This window comes from Oryctolagus cuniculus, chromosome 6 (assembly GCF_964237555.1).
Source record: "Oryctolagus cuniculus chromosome 6, mOryCun1.1, whole genome shotgun sequence".
Lineage (NCBI taxonomy): Eukaryota > Metazoa > Chordata > Mammalia > Lagomorpha > Leporidae > Oryctolagus > Oryctolagus cuniculus.
The window spans coordinates 13959726-13980368 of record NC_091437.1 but is presented as its reverse complement, the minus strand read 5'-3'; the positions used below and the strand labels follow the sequence as shown (position 1 = coordinate 13980368).

At 45.9% G+C, this 20643-nt stretch overlaps 1 long non-coding RNA gene across 9 annotated transcripts in view; it reads left to right on the top strand.

The window, feature by feature from the left end:
• The window catches only part of LOC103347857 (uncharacterized), a 371873-nt gene that overhangs the window by 102494 nt on the left and 248736 nt on the right, over positions 1 to 20643 (top strand). For all 9 annotated transcript variants that reach the window (XR_011389670.1, XR_011389669.1, XR_011389671.1 and 6 more), the window contains 2 exons: positions 2126 to 2570; positions 7130 to 7216. This is a non-coding gene — a long non-coding RNA (uncharacterized lncRNA). The remainder of the gene's footprint in view (positions 1 to 2125; positions 2571 to 7129; positions 7217 to 20643) is intronic.

Genomic DNA, 20643 nt, shown 5'->3' with positions numbered 1-20643 from the left:
ATCAAGAAAGAAAATGCATTTTCATATTTAAGGTACACATTAAAACTGCATAATATACATGCATATCAGATACACATAAGGTTGCAGCTATGCTTGTGTAAGTTTTGAGAAAAATCCAGGTGAAGGGGCCGTCATTGTGGTGCAGTGCGTAACTTCATTGGCTCTGACACCAGTATCCCACATGGGTGCTGGTTCATGTCCTCACTGCTTCACTTCTGATCCAGTTTCCTGCTAATGGCCTGGGAAAAACAGCAAAGGATGGCCCGAGTACTTGGGCACCTGCTACCTACACGAGAGACCTGGAGGAAGCTCCTGGCTTCTGGCTTTGGCCTAGTCCAGTCCCAACCATCGCAGCCATCTAGGGAGTGAACTAGTGGATGGAAGATCACACTCACTCGCTCTCTCTCTCTATCCCTCTCTAACTCTGACTTTCAAAATAAATCTTAAAAAAAAAAAAAAAGAAAGAAAATTCCTGGTGAAAATTGTCTCTTGTAAAGAGTGTGTGTTGAGGCTGGGTTTTGTGTTGCAGCAGGGCGAGCTCTGCTGGGGCTCCCACATCCTGTTTCAGAGTGCCTGGAGTAGAACCCCATCGCAGCGTGTGCGCCAGCTTCCTCTAGTGAGCGTCCTGGGAGGCAGTGGATGATGGCTCACGTACTTGGGCTCTCGCCACCTGCATGCGTGACCCAAAGGGAGTTTCTGGCTTCAGCCTGGGCCAGTCCCGGCAGTTGTGCTTGTTGGGGAGTGAACCACTGGATGGAAGAGCTCTCTGCCTCTCCCTCTTTCTATCGTTATACCACCTATATAAACAAATAAACAAAACTTTTTAAAAAGTTACTGGTGTCAGATGACAGAGTCCCAAATTAATAGCTGTCTTCATGCTCACAGTGTCTCAGAAAAACTACTATTAACCTAAAAAAAAAAATATCAGAGTCAGTGTAAGCCTAGCTGATTCATACATCTCAGCAAACTGAACAGTTAGAACGGGTAAGCTCATTAGGATAAAGACCAAACATCATGGCCTTATAAAATTAGTGATTTTAATGTTTGCTCAGATCAGAGCAATCTTTTTTTTTTTTTTAAAGATTTATTTATTTACTTGAAAGTCAGAGTCACACAGAGAGAGGAGAGGTAGAGAGAGAAGAGAGAGAGAGAGGTCTTCCATCCTCTGGTTCATTCCCTAGTTGGCCTCAACGGCCATCTTCTGCTTTCCCAGGCCATAACAGAGAGCTGGATCAGAAGAGGAGCAGCCGGGGCTCAAACCGGCGCCCATATGGGATGCTGGCATTGCAGGCTGCAGTTTTACCCACTGTGCCACAGCGCCAGCTCCAGAGCAGTCCTTTTTAATAACAACTTTATCATGAAACCTTGTGTGTTTTCCTTAAAGCCAAAGCATCATCCTAAAAGATTTAACCCTTTGTGGTTTCCTGGTAAAGCTGGGTGAAATGGTGCGATTCTGTGATATAATGACAACAGAGCTAGCATGAGCCAGTCTTGCAGTTGAGTTCCAAATTTCAGTGACAAATCCTCACTCCATCTATCACTAGGATGGCACTGATGTCAAAGGCTAAATGCTGGGCTTTGTCACCCATTGTGTACTGTACTCCATTTTCCAGTAATCTGTACCCGTTTTCTTGTGTAAATGTTCCAACCAAAAACAAGAAACTTAGGGTTTGCAGCAACAAAATCAGATCCTACAGTGAGATGGTGCTTAACAAAGAACCTTCTTTTAGAATTAGTGAATTCTTTTAGAATTAGTGAAGTGGGCAAAAGCCTGCAGACCTTACTCTCAGTGGACCAGCCTGTGCCCAGTAGTTGATGGAGAATTTTCATGACACCTCGTTCAGCCTTTAATATTTTTCCATTTTGTGTCATTACTTCCAGATCACACTTAGGGAGGCAGAGTCAGAAAATAGCTGAGTTTCCATTGTGATGGGGTTAGGGCCCATTTTGAAATTTTCATATACAAGTAATGGGATGAAGAGTACTCTCATATAGTCACTGAATTGTAAAATGGTAACAAGAAATTCTTATAGGACGTAGTTTCTGAGACTATAATGTTGTTTAGTAATTAGTTTTTCTAATCTGGACCTCTTATCATGAAGTTTTTTTTTTTTTTTTTTACCAGAAGGTGATGGAAAAAGATTCTTAAAAAGTACCCCGAAAGCCAGCTGGATGTACTGTGTACTTCCTTCTTTCCTGGTGAGCAAAGTACGTCATGATGAGGACAAGGCCCTGAGGACCCAGGTATTTGCTGGAACCACCAGGGTGGTTGAGCCCAGTGTTGCTGTGAGAGAAGCTGAGAACAAATGGGATGCTGATGGCTGGAAGGAAGTAGCTGGAATAGGAGTGATTTCTTTGCTAATAGGCAGTTCACGGAGTGAAGAAGCTTTTAATTACAATTTTTATCTGTGAAGGATGAGCCATCCACCCAGTGTCCCACTACAAGGAGCAGCAAGAAAGCAACGTTCTTGAGCGACTCCGCCATCGCCTGGGACGGCTGGCAGAGGGACAGGGCGCGGTCATCATGATTTGTGACCAGACCTGGATGGAGGCAGTGGGCAACTTGGCAGGTGAATAGTCTGATTCTTGGAAAATCATTTCTTTAGCTCTGCGTTTGTCTTGGAGAGACCTTGAACTTTGTGGGTGAAAGGTGCAGGGGAATGTGGGTATAGACTCTCAGGCTGTTCAGCTCTGCTGGTCTTACATGCTCCACCCATCAAGGTCGTGCCTACAGCCCCCTGGCCCACTCCTCCTGGAAGGCAGAACTGACGGTGCCTCCCACCCCAGGGTTCCGTTCTCTCCCCTAAGAAGCCGCCTGGTGAGCACAATCCAACATTTTTGTCTGGTCACTCTTACACAGCAGTGCCCTAGGCAGCAGCCAGCCTGGTTCATCCTTGGCTCAGCTGTTTCTGGCAGTGTGTTTAAAAGATGATTGTGTATAGTAGACGTTTCCTGTTTCCAATACCAAAAGGTCCTTATTTGATTATACACATGTTTATGAGGATAGAGAAGAAACACAATAAAACACATGGGTTTTATTGCCTTAGTCCTTGAAGTAAGACAGGAATACTCTTCAATTTTCTGTTTTCTTTTTAAAAATTCTCTCTGTCATCTCCATTTAACCATCTCTCCTGAACTAGGATAGATGTACAGCCTGCAGGGCATATCAGTCCACATACTGAAATGTAAATACGTGTGGATGTTCGAGGGGAGAGTGACGATGTAGGGAAAAGAAGGCATAATTTGCTTTTATTTCAGAATTCACCATGAGGAGACAGGTGAACCATAAATCCATCTCCTGGGTGTATGATCGCTAGCTACATATTAACCTCAGTAACGCTCTAATGTTAACAAAAATACTTAAAGAGTCAAGTGTTGTAATGAAAGGATTTCCAGGAAATTTATTTTCTTTCCTAGGAACATATCTCAGTTTTATTCAGTAACACTGAAAATCATTCAATGGCTTTTATTCTAATTTTTGGGTTTTAATATTCAAACTGTTGTTTTTGGTGGCCAGATTTTTTATATTAATTGCAATTGGGAAGATGTCCAACTTTAAATGTAAAAATTTGCAGCTAAGCTATAGCTGTACTTTTATTAACTTATTCTGTGTAGTCCTTTCTAAGTGTATTAGTTAGCTTTCATAATAATCAATGATAATGAAAAAAATTAAAAGTAGACTCAATCTCAATTTGAAGCTTATTTTTCTTTAGACATATAATCATCACAATAAAATCCTCAGATGAAACTTAGACTTTCAATTTAAATAAACAGAATTTGTGGATATGCTTTAATAATTTTATATCGTTCTTTCTCACATTTTTGCTGAATCTCATGCTGATGAAATGCTTCATAATTTGGCTAATTCATTTAGCTCTATTTTTAAGTTGCTGGAGCGCTTAACTCCAAATACTTAAGAAAGTACAAATATAACAGCTTTGTGGTGCAGCGAGTTCAGCCGCCACTTGCAACACGGCCATCCCATTATCTGGGCAACGTTTTGAGTCTGGCTGTCCTGCTTCTGATGCAGCCCCCTGCTAGTGTGTGTGAAAAGCAGCAGAAGATGGCCCAGGTACTTGGGCCCCTGCACCCACATGGGAGACCTGGATGGAGCTCCTGGCTTCTGGCTTCCGCCTGGTCTAGCCCTTTGCTTTGAGACTATTTGGGGAGTGAACCAATGAATGGGAGATCCTCCCTCACCTTCTCTCTCTCTCTCTCTCTCCCTCCTTTCTCTGTCATTCCAACTTTAAAATAAGTAAGATAAATCATTTTGAAAAGTAAAATTAAAAATGAGAACTTGCCAACCTTGCACTGTTCGGATGGTCCTAGACAGCCGTACTCAGTTTTGCTGAGTCAGGCGTTGCATTGTGCCGAGAGACTGAGTAGGTGGGGTGGGATCAGCGCTCAGACCTGTTAGGAAACCCCACCATCGCAATCCCAGTTATGTATGATGAACCCACTGTTCTAGGTGTGGGGGTACACAGGGTCTAGGATGTCAGCGCTCGTAGTTTCTGGGAATCCATTTTCCTTATAAACAAACAAACCATGGTGGTTTTCCTCATTGCTGTGAGGAAAACGTTGGATGCTGTCCTGGTGGCGGAGGACAGGCGGTGTGGGTGTTTGTGTTCTGTTTCCAACAAACAAACCGGGCTTGTCCTCAGAGTAGGGGGTTTTCTCACCCAGCATAAGGAGGAGAATTTTAAAAATTTCTTTTGTTGTTTTTCCTTGACTGCTTTCCCAAAGAACATTCCGGCAACTGATCCAGGGTGGAGAAATCAAAGCCTTGTGAAAGCCAGGGTCAGGTGGTAGTCAGTTTCGTTCTTGCTACAGAGCAGTTGCTGTTGTCTGTTAGACACATTTTCACGTCATCACAGTGAAGTCTTTTCATAGCTCAAGTAGCCGTAGTTGAAAATTACAAATGGAACTCAATGAGAACATGGCAATCATTAAGTTTTAAAAAATGCTTAGTCTTTGAAAGGTGGCTTTAATTTTTTTTTTTTTTTACCTTTTTTGGACTTCAGTGAAATGCCCATGTGTGGACATCTTATTATAGTCCGGGAGGGTCCCAGAGTTCCATGCGCTGGTTCCCACCAGAGCGAGGGAGGGTCTACACTTGAGGTCATTACTGCAATTAGGCTTGGTCTTGTCAGGCCCTATTTGGAGAGGATTAATGGTTTAATGTTTATAGACTGCTACCATGGTTTTATTGTAGGCTCTGAGCCACAAGTTATTGAATCAAGAAAGTAAGTGGAAGGAGCGGACTCCTGTGGCATGGGCGGTCTGGTAGGGGCCACACGGGGTCCTCACGTATGAACATTTTATAGCCATGCAGAGAGCAAATAAAGCAAGCCAGGAGCCGCCTCTTCCAAGGTGCATGAAAGATTCCAGTGAAACCCACTAATCCCCTGTGAGCGGAAGTTCTGCGTGAGACGGAAGGAATGTGATGGCAGCTCTGTTTTGTTCACAGCACTGGGAAGTTAGGAACTGAGAAACCTCAGCAGCCTCAGTGCCTGATCAGGACTATGTGGGTATCTCTTTAGTCTTCATAAAGGTTCACACTGATTTTGAAAACTCAGTAGCCCTTGTGAAGTTTTGTAAACAAAATTCTCTTTACACCTCTGCCCTTCATAGCAATCAGATAAAGGGTCTCCCGCTCCTCAGCTGTGTACATTTTTTTTTTTTATTTTAAAGGAAATGACCTAATCTGGGATTATAAACATATCCTAAATAAACACATACAAACAGCTCAGTGAGGTTTAAATCCACGTCTTTGGGGCTGGTGTAGTAGTGTGGTGGGTAAAATCCCAGCTGCTCCACTTCGGATCCAGCTCCCTACTAATGTGCCTGGGAAAGCAGTGGAGGAGGGAAGGCTCAAATGTTTGGGTCCCTGTCGCCCACATGGGAGACCCCAGTGAAACTCCTGGCTCCTGGCTTTGGCCAGTTGCAACCACTGGGGAATGAACAAAAGCAGATAGAAGGTCTCTCTCTTTCTGTCTCCCCTCTCCTCTGGTCCAGGAACTCTGCCTTTCAGATACGTAAAGCTTAAAAGATTGTCTAAAAAACAAGGCATGTGTCTGTTCACTAGGGACAGTTAATTATAAGAAGTAGATGGAGCAGGGGCCCAGGCCCCAGGCAGGGAAGTTTTAGCATTGACAGAGCTGGGGCATTGTTGTGAGCGCTTGTCCCTTCCTTCTTGACTTTTCTCGTCTGCCCCTGCCTGGGCCCCTGGACAAACTGCACCTGTTTCTCCAGCCCTTGGCTCCTGTTCAGCGGCAGCTCACAGCGCACTGCTGCAACCCTGCTCCTTCACCAGTAGGCCACACGGAGGGGGCATCTGATGTGTGACAGGCTGGCTCAGAGAATGGGGTGGTCAACACTGGGTGTGCAGCTTCAGGGAGGGACGCCCCATCCCCCGTCCCTCGCACCCAGGCTGCCTGCAGGCCGGGCCTGGATGCCAGCCTTCTCTCATGGCAAGGATAGGCATCACTTTCGTTTGTCCTTGTCGACGTCACACATTCCAAAATGCACGCAAAGCTGGAAAACGTTCAAGACCAGCCTTTTAGAATCTAATTAACTGAAAATAAGGATGTAAAAAATTGGCCCTGGCCGATTTGCTCTCTTTTTCTCCATAGGTCTACTTCTGTGGCAAACTCTGCTTTTTATTTATTTATTTAATTTTTTTCAAACTGGTTTTTAAAGGTAGTCCCCATGGATCAACCTTGTGTCAGAGTGGGTTAAGCCACCACCTGTGATGCTGGCATCGCATGCATACCAATTTATATCTTGGCTGCTCCACTTCTGATCCAGCTCCCTGCTAATAGCCTGGGCAAAGCAGGAGAAGATAGCCTAAGCGCTTGGGCTCCTGTACCCATGTGGGAGACTTGAATGAAGCTCCTGGCTTCTGGCTTCAGCCTGGCTCAGCCCTGGCCATTGCGGCCATCTGGGGAGTAAACCCATGGATGAAAGATACCTCTCTCTCTCTCTCTCTCTTTCTCTCCCTCTCTCTCTCTGTAATCCTGACTTTCAAGTAGGTAGAACTTAAAAAGAAAAAGAGTAAAATGAGGTAGCCCCCACAACACTCCCCATCTCACTGCTTTTCCCACAGTGTGACTTTGACATTCTTTTTCAGAAATGCTGGGAACTGTGTGTCTTCTGTTGGCACCAGGCAGCCTCTGGTGACGGAGTGGAACGTGCAGTGAGATGGAGGTGGCACTGTGTGAGTTCTGAATAAATAGGAGTTTGAATATGGCCTTGCTTGCGGGAGCACTCGGTCTTCAAGCTTTAGGCTTCCAAGTGACCAATCATATGATGAGGTCCAGAGTAGCCCAGACAAGGTACAGGCAGAGGCCCTGAGGCTGGGTGGACACATACACACAACAGCACAGCTCCCTGGCCAGGCCTGGGTAGTCTAACTGTCCAGTGTTCCAAATTCAGAACACAGAGACTTTGTCAAAAAATGAAATCTTGCCTTCGAGACATTTATTCATTTACTTGTTTGGAAGAGAGACCAGTTTCTTCCCTAAATGCCTACAACGACTGGGGGCTGAAGTTGGGAGACGGGAGAGCAATTGAGGTCTCCCACGGGGGTGACAGGAACCCAACCACCTGGGCCATCCCCGCTGGCTTCCAGGAGCTGCAGGTGGGTATGGAACCCAGGCTGGGTTCCATCTCCAAGTGGGAGATGGGCCTCTTAACTGTTAGGATAAACACCTGCCCCTCAGACTCTCATTCAGAACCACGCAGTCTAATCCTCAATCCACAGAAACTGGGAAAATAAACAGTTTTCTTGGAAGCCTGTGACTGCCTACGAGTGCTTCGTTAGTGCCTGACAACAATTTGTCTTCTTACCAGTTTTCTGTGATGGCATCTAAACGTAAGATACGATTCGTGTAGTTGCAGTGGGAAGATCTTTAAAGAAAGGCGAGACTTAGAAAGCGAAGTGCAGCGGGAGTGGGTGTTGGGGCACTGTCAAGGTAGCGGCAGAGTGCGTGAGTGTTGTGGCCGCAGAGAAAGCGGACATCACTCCTGCAGGAATCGCTGTTGTGGGGGCAGGGCACAGAGGATGGGAACTAAGGTTACAGGAAACATCAGGGTCCGTTTTTACTGGGGTTCGGGTCAGTAGGAGTTCTGCCTCGCATCTGTGGACAAGGAGAACTGCTTGAGGCTTGGGGTGAGTGTGGTGGTGCTGATGTGGTTGTCTTGAGACCCAGAACTCGTCATGCTTGGTGGGGAATGTGTGTGCTGGGCTTCCTGGTGGATTCCGTCGGAACACGATGCCCAAACGCGAAGGCTGCTTAGTCGGCATAGCTCGTTTCTTCGGTGGCTCGCACAAGCAGGGGGAGTACCCACAGCTGTGTGGAGCCCGCTCATGCAGAGTTTTCTCTCCTTTTCTATTTTGATAGCCATCTTTGTCCTTTGCCCTTCTTTTCTCTTTCCCCATTTTGATTCAGCTGCAGCCGCATCCAATAAAACATGGTGACAGGTAGATGGATCTTAGAGAAAATCTGCTGATGGCTGTCTGTGTGGACCTCAGATGTAAACAATAGGAGGACATTTGTTTCTCTGTCACCTAAGGCGGAGAGCCAATCAATGCTAGGATAAGGGAAAACATTGTGATCCCTTCTTGGTTGACTTTTGGGAGCTATTCTCCCTTAGAAAGGACTGTTGCAAAATGCACTTTTATCTTTTTCCTGTCTGTTTCACCAGGATAAAAGAATTTCTGGTTTTCTTTTTTTTTAAATGTGCAAGCTACTAAGTGAGGAGACCCTAGAGAAAGATTTTTCATAACAACGAAGTCCTACTTTGTTGTTTCTCTTATTCTGTGAAGTGGTGTTTCTAATATGGCATCAAAATGACATATCAAAAATTATTGCATGTGGACTATTCGGGCATCTGCTGAGTACTTGGTGTAATGAGATCTAAATGCGAAATGTTTTGTTAGTTTGAAAAGAGTCAAGGTCTTGACAGAGTGGGTCAGGTTCACAGTTCCAGCCCCGTTAAATGACTCAGCATCCCCCGGCCAATAACGGAAAAGATCTTTGAGTTCCCCGCCCCATGGATTGTTTCTCAGTTTGGCTTTGGTTGTGCAGATCTACCTCATGGCCATGTCGGTCAGCCCTTGTGGATTCTAGGGTTTGTTCTGCCTCTGAATACGACAGTTGTGGTCGCCGTCTTCACAGCTGGCAAATGCATTCCTTGGCTACTAATGTGAGACACAGAAGTTGTGCGTATGTGCTCAGCAGCAGGTGAGTACCTCTGGCCCCTGGTGGAGTCAGATGGGCAGAGCTGGAAGTAGCATCACAGATGGGTAATTTAGGCACCACGGGGCCCCGTGGGGTTGCTGTTGCTGGAAAACGCTTTCAGCCCAAGTAATAAAAATGATAGACAGCTGCTCAGTGGACCTGGGATTCTATCCTGCCGGCTGTACTCAGGAGAGCCTCCCTCTGAAGTCAGTAGGGGGTTTCAGACGGAGAATGGGCAATGGCACGTGCTCTGTTGGGTGCACACAGTGTAACCCACGTTTAGCCCAACAAGCTGAAGCCCATTCCAGTGATGTGGCTGAGACTGGAAATTTCACTTTTCTCCTGAAAGGAGATCTTCACTTTTCTAGTCATGCTGGTTAGCTGCCGCCTTCTCTCTGAGGTGGTTTACCTGGCTTCTTCATAAAAGTCTCAGAGAAAACTTTCCTCACCAAAAATCTAGCAAGAACCTCACTCTGGGATGGGTGTTTGTGGCCCAGTGGGTTAAAGTGGTTGCTTGAGACGTCTGCATCCCGTGTCAGAGCCTGGGGTCAAGGCCTGCCTCTGTTCTCATCCAGCTTCCTGGGGTCAAGGCCTGCCTCTGTTCTCATCCAGCGTCCCGTGAATGTGCCCGCTGGGAGGCAGCAGATGATGGCTTGGGTGCCTGCCACCCACGTGGGAGACCTGGATGGTTTCTGGCTCCTGGCTTCAGCATGGTCTCGCCCTGGATATTGTTGGTATTTGGAGAGTGAACTAGTGGTCTAGTCCTGGATATTGTTGGTATTTGGGGAGTGAACTAGTGGTCTGGTCCTGGATATTGTTGGTATTTGGGGAGTGAACTAGTGGTCTAGTCCTGGATACTGTTGGTATTTGGGGAGTGAACTAGTGGTCTGGTCCTGGATATTGTTGGTATTTGGGGAGTGAACTAGTGGTCTAGTCCTGGATATTGTTGGTATTTGGACAGTGAACTAGTGGTCTCGCCCTGGATATTGTTGGTATTTGGGGAGTGAACTAGTGGTCTAGTCCTGGATATTGTTGGTATTTGGGGAGTGAACTAGTGGTCTAGTCCTGGATATTGTTGGTATTTGGGGAGTGAACTAGTGGTCTGGTCCTGGATATTGTTGGTATTTGGGGAGTGAACTAGTGGTCTAGTCCTGGATATTGTTGGTATTTGGACAGTGAACTAGTGGTCTGGTCCTGGATATTGTTGGTATTTGGGGAGTGAACTAGTGGTCTAGTCCTGGATATTGTTGGTATTTGGGGAGTGAACTAGTGGTCTAGTCCTGGATATTGTTGGTATTTGGGGAGTGAACTAGTGGTCTGGTCCTGGATATTGTTGGTATTTGGGGAGTGAACTAGTGGTCTAGTCCTGGATATTGTTGGTATTTGGACAGTGAACTAGTGGTCTCGCCCTGGATATTGTTGGTATTTGGGGAGTGAACTAGTGGTCTAGTCCTGGATATTGTTGGTATTTGGACAGTGAACTAGTGGTCTAGTCCTGGATATTGTTGGTATTTGGGGAGTGAACTAGTGGTCTAGTCCTGGATATTGTTGGTATTTGGGGAGTGAACTAGTGGTCTAGTCCTGGATACTGTTGGTATTTGGGGAGTGAACTAGTGGTCTAGTCCTGGATATTGTTGGTATTTGGACAGTGAACTAGTGGTCTAGTCCTGGATACTGTTGGTATTTGGGGAGTGAACTAGTGGACAGAAGATATTGCTCTCTTTCTCTATCTGTCCCCCCCAATAAAAATAAATAAACTAAACAAATCTCATTCTATCCCTGATGTAAACATGAAATGCCCAATAGGAATTTAAACTAACACCCTTTACTTGGTATTGCTTAATGCGTGCCCCAGCATAGAGTTACTATTGCAATGAATGTGATAGCTGGAACTCACATGTTGTTCCCACGTAGAAAGACAGAAGCCTGGGACAGTCACAGGTGGGATTGTTGGGAAGGCCGAGAGCCACTCCAGGGCCCCTGATCTGTGGTCTGGACATGGAGGAGCCTTTATCGCCTCCTGCCCCTGACACAGGCATGACAATGTCCCTCAAACAGTGATGGTGGCAGCTGTGTGGGTGGAGTCATAACCTTAGGTAGTGGTTGGTGGAACAAAGACATAAGTCTTAGCCATTTTCACTCATTGCCTGAAAGACAGATAAGCACTGGGATTTATTCCTTGCCCTAGAATCTCAGCTGCTTCTCATACCCTGTTGCCTTCACACCCCACCGGCCGCCTTCTTTCCCAGGTTTCCAAGGCCCCGCATGGCCACTGAAAGACCAGTTCCAGGAATTCACCTCTGCCTGCTGCCCCCTACTCCACCCCCACCCCTAGCCCTCCTAAAATAAAAAAAGGTCCAGTCCCTGGGGTCTGGGCCTTCTGCCACGTGTTCCATCAATGTGCATGGTGGCAGTTGGTCACCCACCTCTGCGAATTTCTTTTCTCTGAATAAATTCCGTCTGGCTATAGCTTTGTGCACTGCCTCCTCTCTATTCTGCACCTCTTTTCCTAACACTTTTGGTGCCCCATGTGAGGAGGCACCAATCTGCAACTCTTTTCCTAACAATCTACAAAATTATTTTTTAAGGCAAAATATTTCTTGTTTTGTTTTGGAAACTATTCAGGTTGAGGGCAGAGAATTGATTGCAACCGCCTAAAGCAATCTTTGAATATGTCTAATGTGAGTATCCATGTTTCTGTAACCCCGCAAAGTCCAGCTCCTGAGAAGAATGATTGGCAAGGGAGAAGTCGAAAGTGTGGGCTCTGGGAGGGGGATGGAGTGTTTATTGGATGCTTCAGGTTTTAGTGTAAAGTTGTTGGTGAGACACAAGGAGAAAAATGAAGCTGATGTGGGCAGCCATTGCGAAGTGTAGCCTGGGTGCACCTGCCTTGCTATGGAGCTCTTGCCATTACCAGTGGTGCTTTGCGCTTCCCTTAGAAGTCTCTTCTCTTCCCCCCTTTTCCGGCAGGGTCTGGGTCGATGGAGGGCTTGGATGGTGTCCCGTCCTCTCCACACCACTGAACTTCTGTGACAGTGTGTTTTTGGATGTGAGCTCTTGGTGTCCAGTCAATGGACTGGAGTACCCGAATGAACGTAACACGGGTGACAGCTTGCTTTGCTGCCCTGGCGCCGCCCGGCACTGCTGTCGCCTCTCTCCTTCCACTCCTGGCAGTCTGCACGCGGTGTTCCAGGGGTCTCAGGTCCACTCTGCTAGCGTCGCCTCAGTCTTTCTTCTCTCTGTGTCAAGCTTCTTCTGGTCCTTCCAGGTCCTTCACAACGCGCCCACAGTCTGCTCTCTTTCCTGAAAAACCATGTCTCAGTACTGTCTTGTCTGCGTCAGATTAGCATTGGAGCAGATTTGCATACGCAGTGAGAAGTGGGCCAGTCCACACAGGCTGGAGCTAATGTGCGTCAAATGGGAGGCAGCAACCAGTGTCAAACTTACCCAAAACCGTGAGGTTTGGGTTTTCAAAACCAGATCTCTGTCTCCGCCACCCACTTCATGGTGGAAACGTATCCAGTTTTCCTTTGAAAATGAGTGACTCCCGGATAAATGTCTTGTCACTGTCTCCTAATGCACTCCCTATCCCAGTGGCTTACATTCCTGTGCGAGTCCAGGTGCAGAAACAAAGGGAACAGAAGAGATGGCTCTGTCCTCTGTGGCTGCTTTGAGGCGCTCGGGGAGCCTGGTGCGGACACAGATACTACTGTAGTCAGTGCCGCGGGCTCCCCCTTCCCTGCTGGTGCACCATAATTAGAGAAGAGAGACAGCCACGGGAGCCGGGTCTGAGGCGCTGTCCAGTGGAAAAGGTCACAGCGGCAAATGAGCAATTAGTGCTCCCTGCTGCCGCGGAGACTCGGGCTCCTGGAAGCCACGGAGACGCAGTACCTGGCTCGGCTGCTCTGTGATCTGCTCCTCACAGCACAGTCACCAGCAGTCTGCCCTGTAGCCGATAGGATGATGCCATCTGGATTGAGGAAGATCTGGTTTTTAAAACGCAGCAGCCCTGGACAGAGCAGAGCAGAGCAGAGCAGAGGGAGACGGGAGACGGGGTGGTCACGTAGCAGGGGGCTGTGGCTTTGAAGCCTTGTTCATTACAAACCTTCGATGTTTGAAGTTGCTTTGTATGGGGGCCCCAGCTCAGCACCAAACTTGGTGACCTACGAACTGGGGATGTGAAAACATGCTTACAGACGCCAGGCTTAAGTCGAGGGCGTTATCACTTTCTCTGGGAATCAGCTGCTTATCAGGGATTGCGCCTGCATTTGAGACCTGCAGCCGGGGAGGGTGATGGGTGTGGAGCAGGAGGACTGGGTCAGGGAATGAGGCCCTGGCCTGCCCAATCCCTACCTACACACACCTGGCATGCAGTCAAGGCTTTTGGGACCCCACTGGAGCCAGGGCTTTGACCTTGAAGGCAGGTGACCCACTCTGGCCTTATAGAAACTTCTTTTATTGTCTTTTATTTGTTTTGGCCTGGTTTAGTCAAATCCAGAGAAAGAAAAGGCAGTTCTCATTAGCCCCAAAGGCAAGGCTTTGTTTGTATTTCAGACAAAGCCCTGAAATTGCGTATGGCGAGAGAGGTACCAAATAGTGAGTCATCTAAGGTCGGACACAGGGATCAAGGCTGTCCCTTTCTGTGTCAGGTGAGCTCTCCCGCTGCCAGGGAAAAGGATCAAGCTTTCTTTGTTTAATAAAGAGAAAGAGGCAGCTGCCTCTCCGTGCCTCTCTCCTCTTCAGGGCGTCTCCTTGAAACAGTCAACCCTGTTTTCACATGGGCTGGGACTTCTGACTCCTAGAACTGGAAACCTACACCTCCACACTGGATTTGGAAGTTTCTCACAGGGCCGGCGCTGTGGCGCACCGGCGTCCCATATGGGTGCCAGGTTGTGTCCCATCTGCTGCACTTCTGATCCAGCTCCCTGCTGATGACCGGGGAAAGCAGAGGAGGATGGCCCAAGTGCTTGGGCCCCTGCACCCACGTGGGAGACCTGGAAGTAGCTCCTGGCTCCTGACTTCGGATCGGCCCAGCTCTGAACGTGGCGGCCATTTTGGAGAGTGAACCAGCATGTGGAAGATCTCTCTTTCCCTCTCTGTGTAACTCTGCATCTGAAATAAATAAATCTTTTTTAGGCATGGAAAGCCAAGACACTCTGGCAAAAACAAAAAACAAACAAAAAGCAAAAACAAAAAACACCTCAATGAAAGATCTCTGCGAGTGAGATCCCAGTGGAAAGAACAGGCCATCAAAGAAGGAGGTACCTTTCTCTGAAGGGAGGAGAGAACTTCCACTTTGACTATGACCCTGTCAGAATAAGATCGAAGTCGGCGAACTCAAAAGGCTTCCATAGTCTTGGCAGCTCATGACTAGAGCCTAGGGAGATTACTGATGCCATAAGCAAGAGTGCCAGATTGTTAAGTTAACAACAGGAGTCACTGTGTACTTACTTCTCATGTGGGATCTGTCCTTAATGTGTTGTCCAATGTGAAGTAATGCTATAACTAGTACTGAAACAGTATTTTTACACTTTGTGTTTCTGTGTGGATGCAAACTGATGAAATCTTTACTTAATATATACTGAATCGATCTTCTGTATATAAAGATAATTGAAAATGAATCGATGTGAATGGAATGGGAGAGGGAGTGGGAGATGGGAGGGAAGTTATGGGGTGGGGGGGAGCCACTGTAATCCAAAAGCTGTACTTTGGAAATTTATATTTATTAAATAAAAGTTAAAAAAAAAAGTAGGAAAGTTTCTCAGGCAGATGAGAGGTAGTTTCAGGGATGTGTTTGTTGTTCGTCTTCTGCTGTTCTGCCTAAGTGTGTGTGAGACTGCCCTGTGTTTGTCCATGTTTTGGACGTATCCATCTGTATTGGCGCTCACTAGTGACTGTCTCTTGTTTATATCATTGAGAGAGGTTTCACTGCCCTGACAGCAGTGCAGGGGGTGAGAGATGCCCTGAGGAGGGCCGGGGTGGTCAGGTGGGGAGCAGAGGGCCGGGTTCTGGGCCACAGGGAGTGTGGGGCCAAGAGCCGGGGCAGGTGCCTGCCTCAGACTGGGATGAAGTTACAGAGCCCCCTGGCGCGCTCAGCTCCCAGCTCTCAAAGAAGGCGTTTTCCGATCTGGACAGGTTTCAGATTCTACTTGCGTGTTGGTATCCCGCCCGTTGTCTGAGCCCCATTGGGACTGAGATAGCAGTCAAAGTTCCTGGCCCTGGAAGCTGCTTTTCTTCATAGAGCCCTCCCCTTCTTACACGGAGGCATTTTGACGTCAAGCTCTGGGCTGACAGCACTGTGGCTTATCACCCTTTCAACAGGAACTCGGTTTCTAAGCTGGTAATTAGTGTTCCATGTTTGATGTTTATACAGAGGCTTACCAAGCTCACAACGTTCCACAGAGCCAAACAGGAAAGTGAGAAAACACAGTGAGGCCAAGGGCACGGGATGAGGCAGCATTGTGGCAAGCCCAAACGCCGCATACGTGAGAGCACTTCAGAAAGTTCGTGGAAAAATGCAACTGAACAACGAATTTATTTTGGTGCAAAGATTTCTTGAAGTCCACGCATCGTTGTTTCATGAAACACATCTGCATTTTCCATGAAGTTTTCAAAGTTCCATCGTGTTTTGTATGGCCTCCCATCCATTTGAATGATACATGGAAGTTTTTTGATGATTATTGAAATATTCCTGGGACATATTTTATATTCATTGATCATTGTTTCTTTTTTTTTTTTTTTTTTTTTTTTTTTTTTTTTTTTTTGACAGGCAGAGTGGACAGTGAGAGAGAGAGACAGAGAGAGAAAGGTCTTCCTTTGCCGTTGGTTCACCCTCCAATGGCCGCCGCTGCAGCCGGCGCACCGCGCTGATCCTGGCAGGAGCCAGGAGCCAGGTGCTTTTCCTGGTCTCCCATGGGGTGCAGGGCCCAAGCACCTGGGCCATCCTCCACTGCACTCCCTGGCCATAGCAGAGAGCTGGCCTGGAAGAGGGGCAACCGGGACAGAATCCGGCGCCCCAACCGGGACTAGAACCCGGTGTGCCGGCGCCGCAAGGTGGAGGATTAGCCTATTGAGCCACGGCGCCGGCTCTGATCATTGTTTCTTTAGTTTTTCAGAAATCATCAATTGCATTGCACTGGGAGTAGCACTGTTACTATCACAATGCTATATTGAGTCTGGATAACAAGACTTAGTGTTTTTGGGCCATAGATTCAAAAGGCTGCCTTCTACACAGGAGTTTCTCCCTTTCTTCCTTCTTGGGTCTATTTCTTTGTTCAAGGTGTTTTAATATTTAAATTAATAATGACCCCAAGATATTTTCTCATATTAAGATTATCACTAAGGACAAAAATCTTTTGGGAGAATGGACATTTTGATGATATTGATTCTTCCAATCCATTAAAGAACCTAGTCCTAATGTAGGACATGAGGGACAAGAGAGCCATGAGGCAAAGTGACAGAAGTAAGTTCCTCCCCCATTAACAATTACTTTAGATCTAAAAGAGTCAAACTTTTGAATCAAAAGGAAGAGATTGGAAGAATTAATTTTAAGGTGTGATTTGATTGCACGCTGAATACAAGGAAAGCACTTGAGACCCAAAGACACTATCAGGCTGCTAATGAAAGGATGACAAAGGACTTCACAAATATTAATCAAAAGAGACCAAGGTTAGCTGTACTAGTATCAGACAAAATAGACTAATGGCATTTTTAAGAACTGTAGTAGTCTTTTAAATTGTGAAGGAAACAAAAATGCAATTACAAACAATTTCCACAATAACACTAGCTTTTTATATTTGTGTGTGTATTTATCTCACGATTTCTTCATGCAGTTTTGAGTTAGTTTCTAGTGTCATTGCATTTCACCTTGCTGGACTCCATGAGCATTCCGTGGGAAGCAGTCTTGTGTTAACCAACTCCCCCACCTTTTGTTTATCTGGGAATAAAAATTGAAGGACAATTTTGCTGGCTACAGTACTCACGCTCTGGTTGATAATTGTTTTTAATGTGTCTCTCGAGTGTCTCCCGCCTCCAGAGTTTGTGATGTGACACCCGATCCTCACGTAGGGGCTCCCTTGTATGTGATAAGTCACATCTGTCATGCTACTTTCAAGATTCTCTGTGTCTGTATTTTTAGAGTGTGATTGTACTGTGTCTCAGGGTAGACCTTTCAGTTTATCTTATGGGGAGTTCATTGAGCTTCCTGGATATTCACATTCATGCCTTTGTTCAGATTTAGGAAGTTTTCAGCCATCATTTTGTTATTACTCTTTTTATTCTATTTTCTCTCCTCACTACCTTCCTCTGGGGCTACCACAATGAGTATATTGTATACTTCATGGTTTCCTACAGGTTTCTAAGACTCCCACTCACTTTTCTGCACTCTTTTTTCTTTATGTTCCTCAGACTTGATGCTTTTCAATCATTTTATCTTCAGATTCACTCATCCTTCTTCTAACTGCTCAACTCTGAGTTTGAATCCCTCTAGTAAATGCCTCCTTCACTTGATCTTTTCAGTTCCAAAAATTCAGAGTGCCTGCCTCTCATTGTGTTCCTACATCGTTTTCTGGACTCTCTCCACAACTTCCTATAGTTCTCTATGCATCTTTAAGACAGTTTTTTTTTTTTTTTTTTTTTTTTGTTTTGTTTTTTTTATCTTTTATTTAATGAATATAAATTTCCAAAGTACGTCTCATGGGTTACAATGGCTTTCCCCCCCATACCGTCCCTCCCACCCACAACCCTCCCCTTTCCCACTCCCTCTCCCCTTCCATTCACATCAAGATTCATTTTCGATTATCTTAGTATACAGAAGATCAGCTTATTATACCTTAAGTAAGGATTTCAACAGTTTGTTCCCACACAGAAACATAAAGTGAAAAATAATAGATGATTTTTTTTTAAATGATGATGAAATCAGATCAGACCTATTGTCATGTTTAATCCCAGTGAGAGTCAAGTTGGGAATTGATAGTTTGTTTTTTTTTTTTTTTTTTTTTTAACAGAAGATCAGTTTAGTGTACATTAAGTAAAGATTTCAACAGTTAAAACCCCCATAGAAACACAAAGTGAAATATACTGTTTGAGTACTCGTTATAGCATTAAGCCTCAGTGTACAGCACATTAAGGACAGAGATCCTACATGAGGAGTAAGTGCACAGTGACTCCTGTTGTTGACTTTACAAATTGACACTCCTGTTTATGGCATCAGTAATCTCCCTATGCACCAGTCATGAGTTTCCAAGGCTATGGAAGCCCCTTGAGTTCTCCGACTCTTATCTTGTTTAGACAAGGTCATAGTCAAAGTGGAGGTTCTCTCCTCCCTTCAGAGAAAGGCACCTCCCTCTTTGAAGACCTGTTCTTTCCACTGGGATCTCACTCACAGAGATCTTTTTGCCAGAGTGTCTTTAAGACAGTTTTTAAAATGTCTTTTTATAATAGATTTTCCATCAGCTCTTTTTCAGGGACAGTTTCTGTTGATTTTCTTTTCTTTGAATAGGCTGTAGTTTCTGATTTTTTGTTTTGTTTGCTTTTTTTTTTAATGTGCCTTATGATTTTCTTTTGAAACTGTACATTTGAATCTAATAATGTGGTAGCTTTAGAAATCAGTCTCTTTTTTCCTCAAGTTTTTCTTTTCTTTTTTTTTGGTCTTTCTGTTACTGTTACTTATAGCCTATCTCTATGCAAAGAATCAGCATGGAATGTGATATCTTCTCACATCTCTTCTGAGTCACAGCTTTCTGTGGGCACACACAGTCACTTTCTAATTTTCCACAAAAGTGCCATTAATTTTCTTTTTAAAGAATTAGAAAGACAGAGTTACAGAGAGAGGTAGAGACAGAGAGAGGTCTTCCATCCACTGGTTCACTCCCCAAATGGTGGCAACGGCTGGAGCTGCGCCTATCCGAAGCCAGGAGCCAGGAGCTTCTTCCGGGTCTCTCATGTGGGTGCAGGGGCCCAAGGTCTTGGGCCATCTTCTACTGCTTTCCCAGGCCATAGCAGAGAGCTGGATTGGAAGAGGAGCAGCTGGGATTAGAACTGGCGCCCATATGGGATGCCGGTGCTTCAGGCCAGGACTTTAACCTGCTGCACCACAGCACCAGTCCCAGTGCCATTAATTTTCAATGTCTTAATCTTTAGTGCATGGCTCCCAAAATGTGGAAAGGAAAAAATGAAGCAGGGTGTGTGGCAGCCCTTCCCAGCCTCTGGAAACCACGTTAGCCTGAGGGAGGGGTGCAACCACATTGGCATCTGTACCTCTGTGAGCGGACGTTGCAGTCAGGGGTCCTCAGTAATGGGAGGGCAGGTTCCCTCTTCCACGCTCTGACTCCCAGGAGCTGTGTGTCGCATGTTTTAGGAACAGATGCACCTCAGCTTGCCGTGGGGCCCGAGGGTGGAGAACAGGTAAGAGCTGCTGTGCTAAGAGTAGAAATTACTCACACCTAAGCATGCAGCCCTTGTTTTGGAAGTCACAAGGCTTCAATAGACTCAGTGATCCAAAATCGTTACACCAAGCAGACTTCTGATTGTTGTCTAGAGGAGCGATAGATTCCGGTTGCTTCCAACTCCACTGTCTTCCCAGAATCCTTCTGGTTTTCTTAGTTTTTCACTGTAAGTATTTGCTACAAAAAAAAAAAAAAAAGGTCTTGTATTTGTATTTCCATGAATATAAATGCATATATTTCTCCAAAATGAAGAAGAGATTCTGGGTTGATAGGTGTGTCTGCCTGTCTGTATAGTGTGTGTATCCAAGTAACCTTCAAAAGTTACTCTCATTTATGCTTGGGACATACACTGAATGAGAGTTTATGTATTTCTTCAATGTTTCAATGTTGGTATTATTGGTATTTAAATTTTTTACCAATTAAAAGAGAAAACTTGCTAACTTTTTTTGACAGGCAGAGTTAGACAGTGAGAGACAGAGAGAGAGTTATAGACAGTGAGAGACAAACAGAAAGGTCTTCCTTCCATTGGTTCACTCCCCTAATGGCCGCCATGGCTGGTGCACCGTGCTGATCCGAAGCCAGGAGCCAGGTGCTTCTCCTGGTCTCCCATGCGGGTACAGGGGACCCAAGCACTTGGGCCATCCTCCACTGCCCTCCTGGGCCACAGCAGAGAGCTGGCCTGGAAGAGGAGCAACCAGGACTAGTACCCGGCACCCCAACTGGGACTAGAACCCTGGGTGCCGGTGCTGCAGGCGGAGGATTAGCCTAGTGAGCCACGGCGCCGGTCTGCTAACTTTTCAGTTTGCATTTATTCATATTCTTAATGGTCATATTTCTCACTTCAATATTATATTTGTATTTTGCTTCTGTGGACAGTCATTCTAAACCTTACTGCAGCAACAGTTTTTTAGACAGTTCCTTCTGAGCATACAGATGGAGTCACTTTAAGAGCAAGA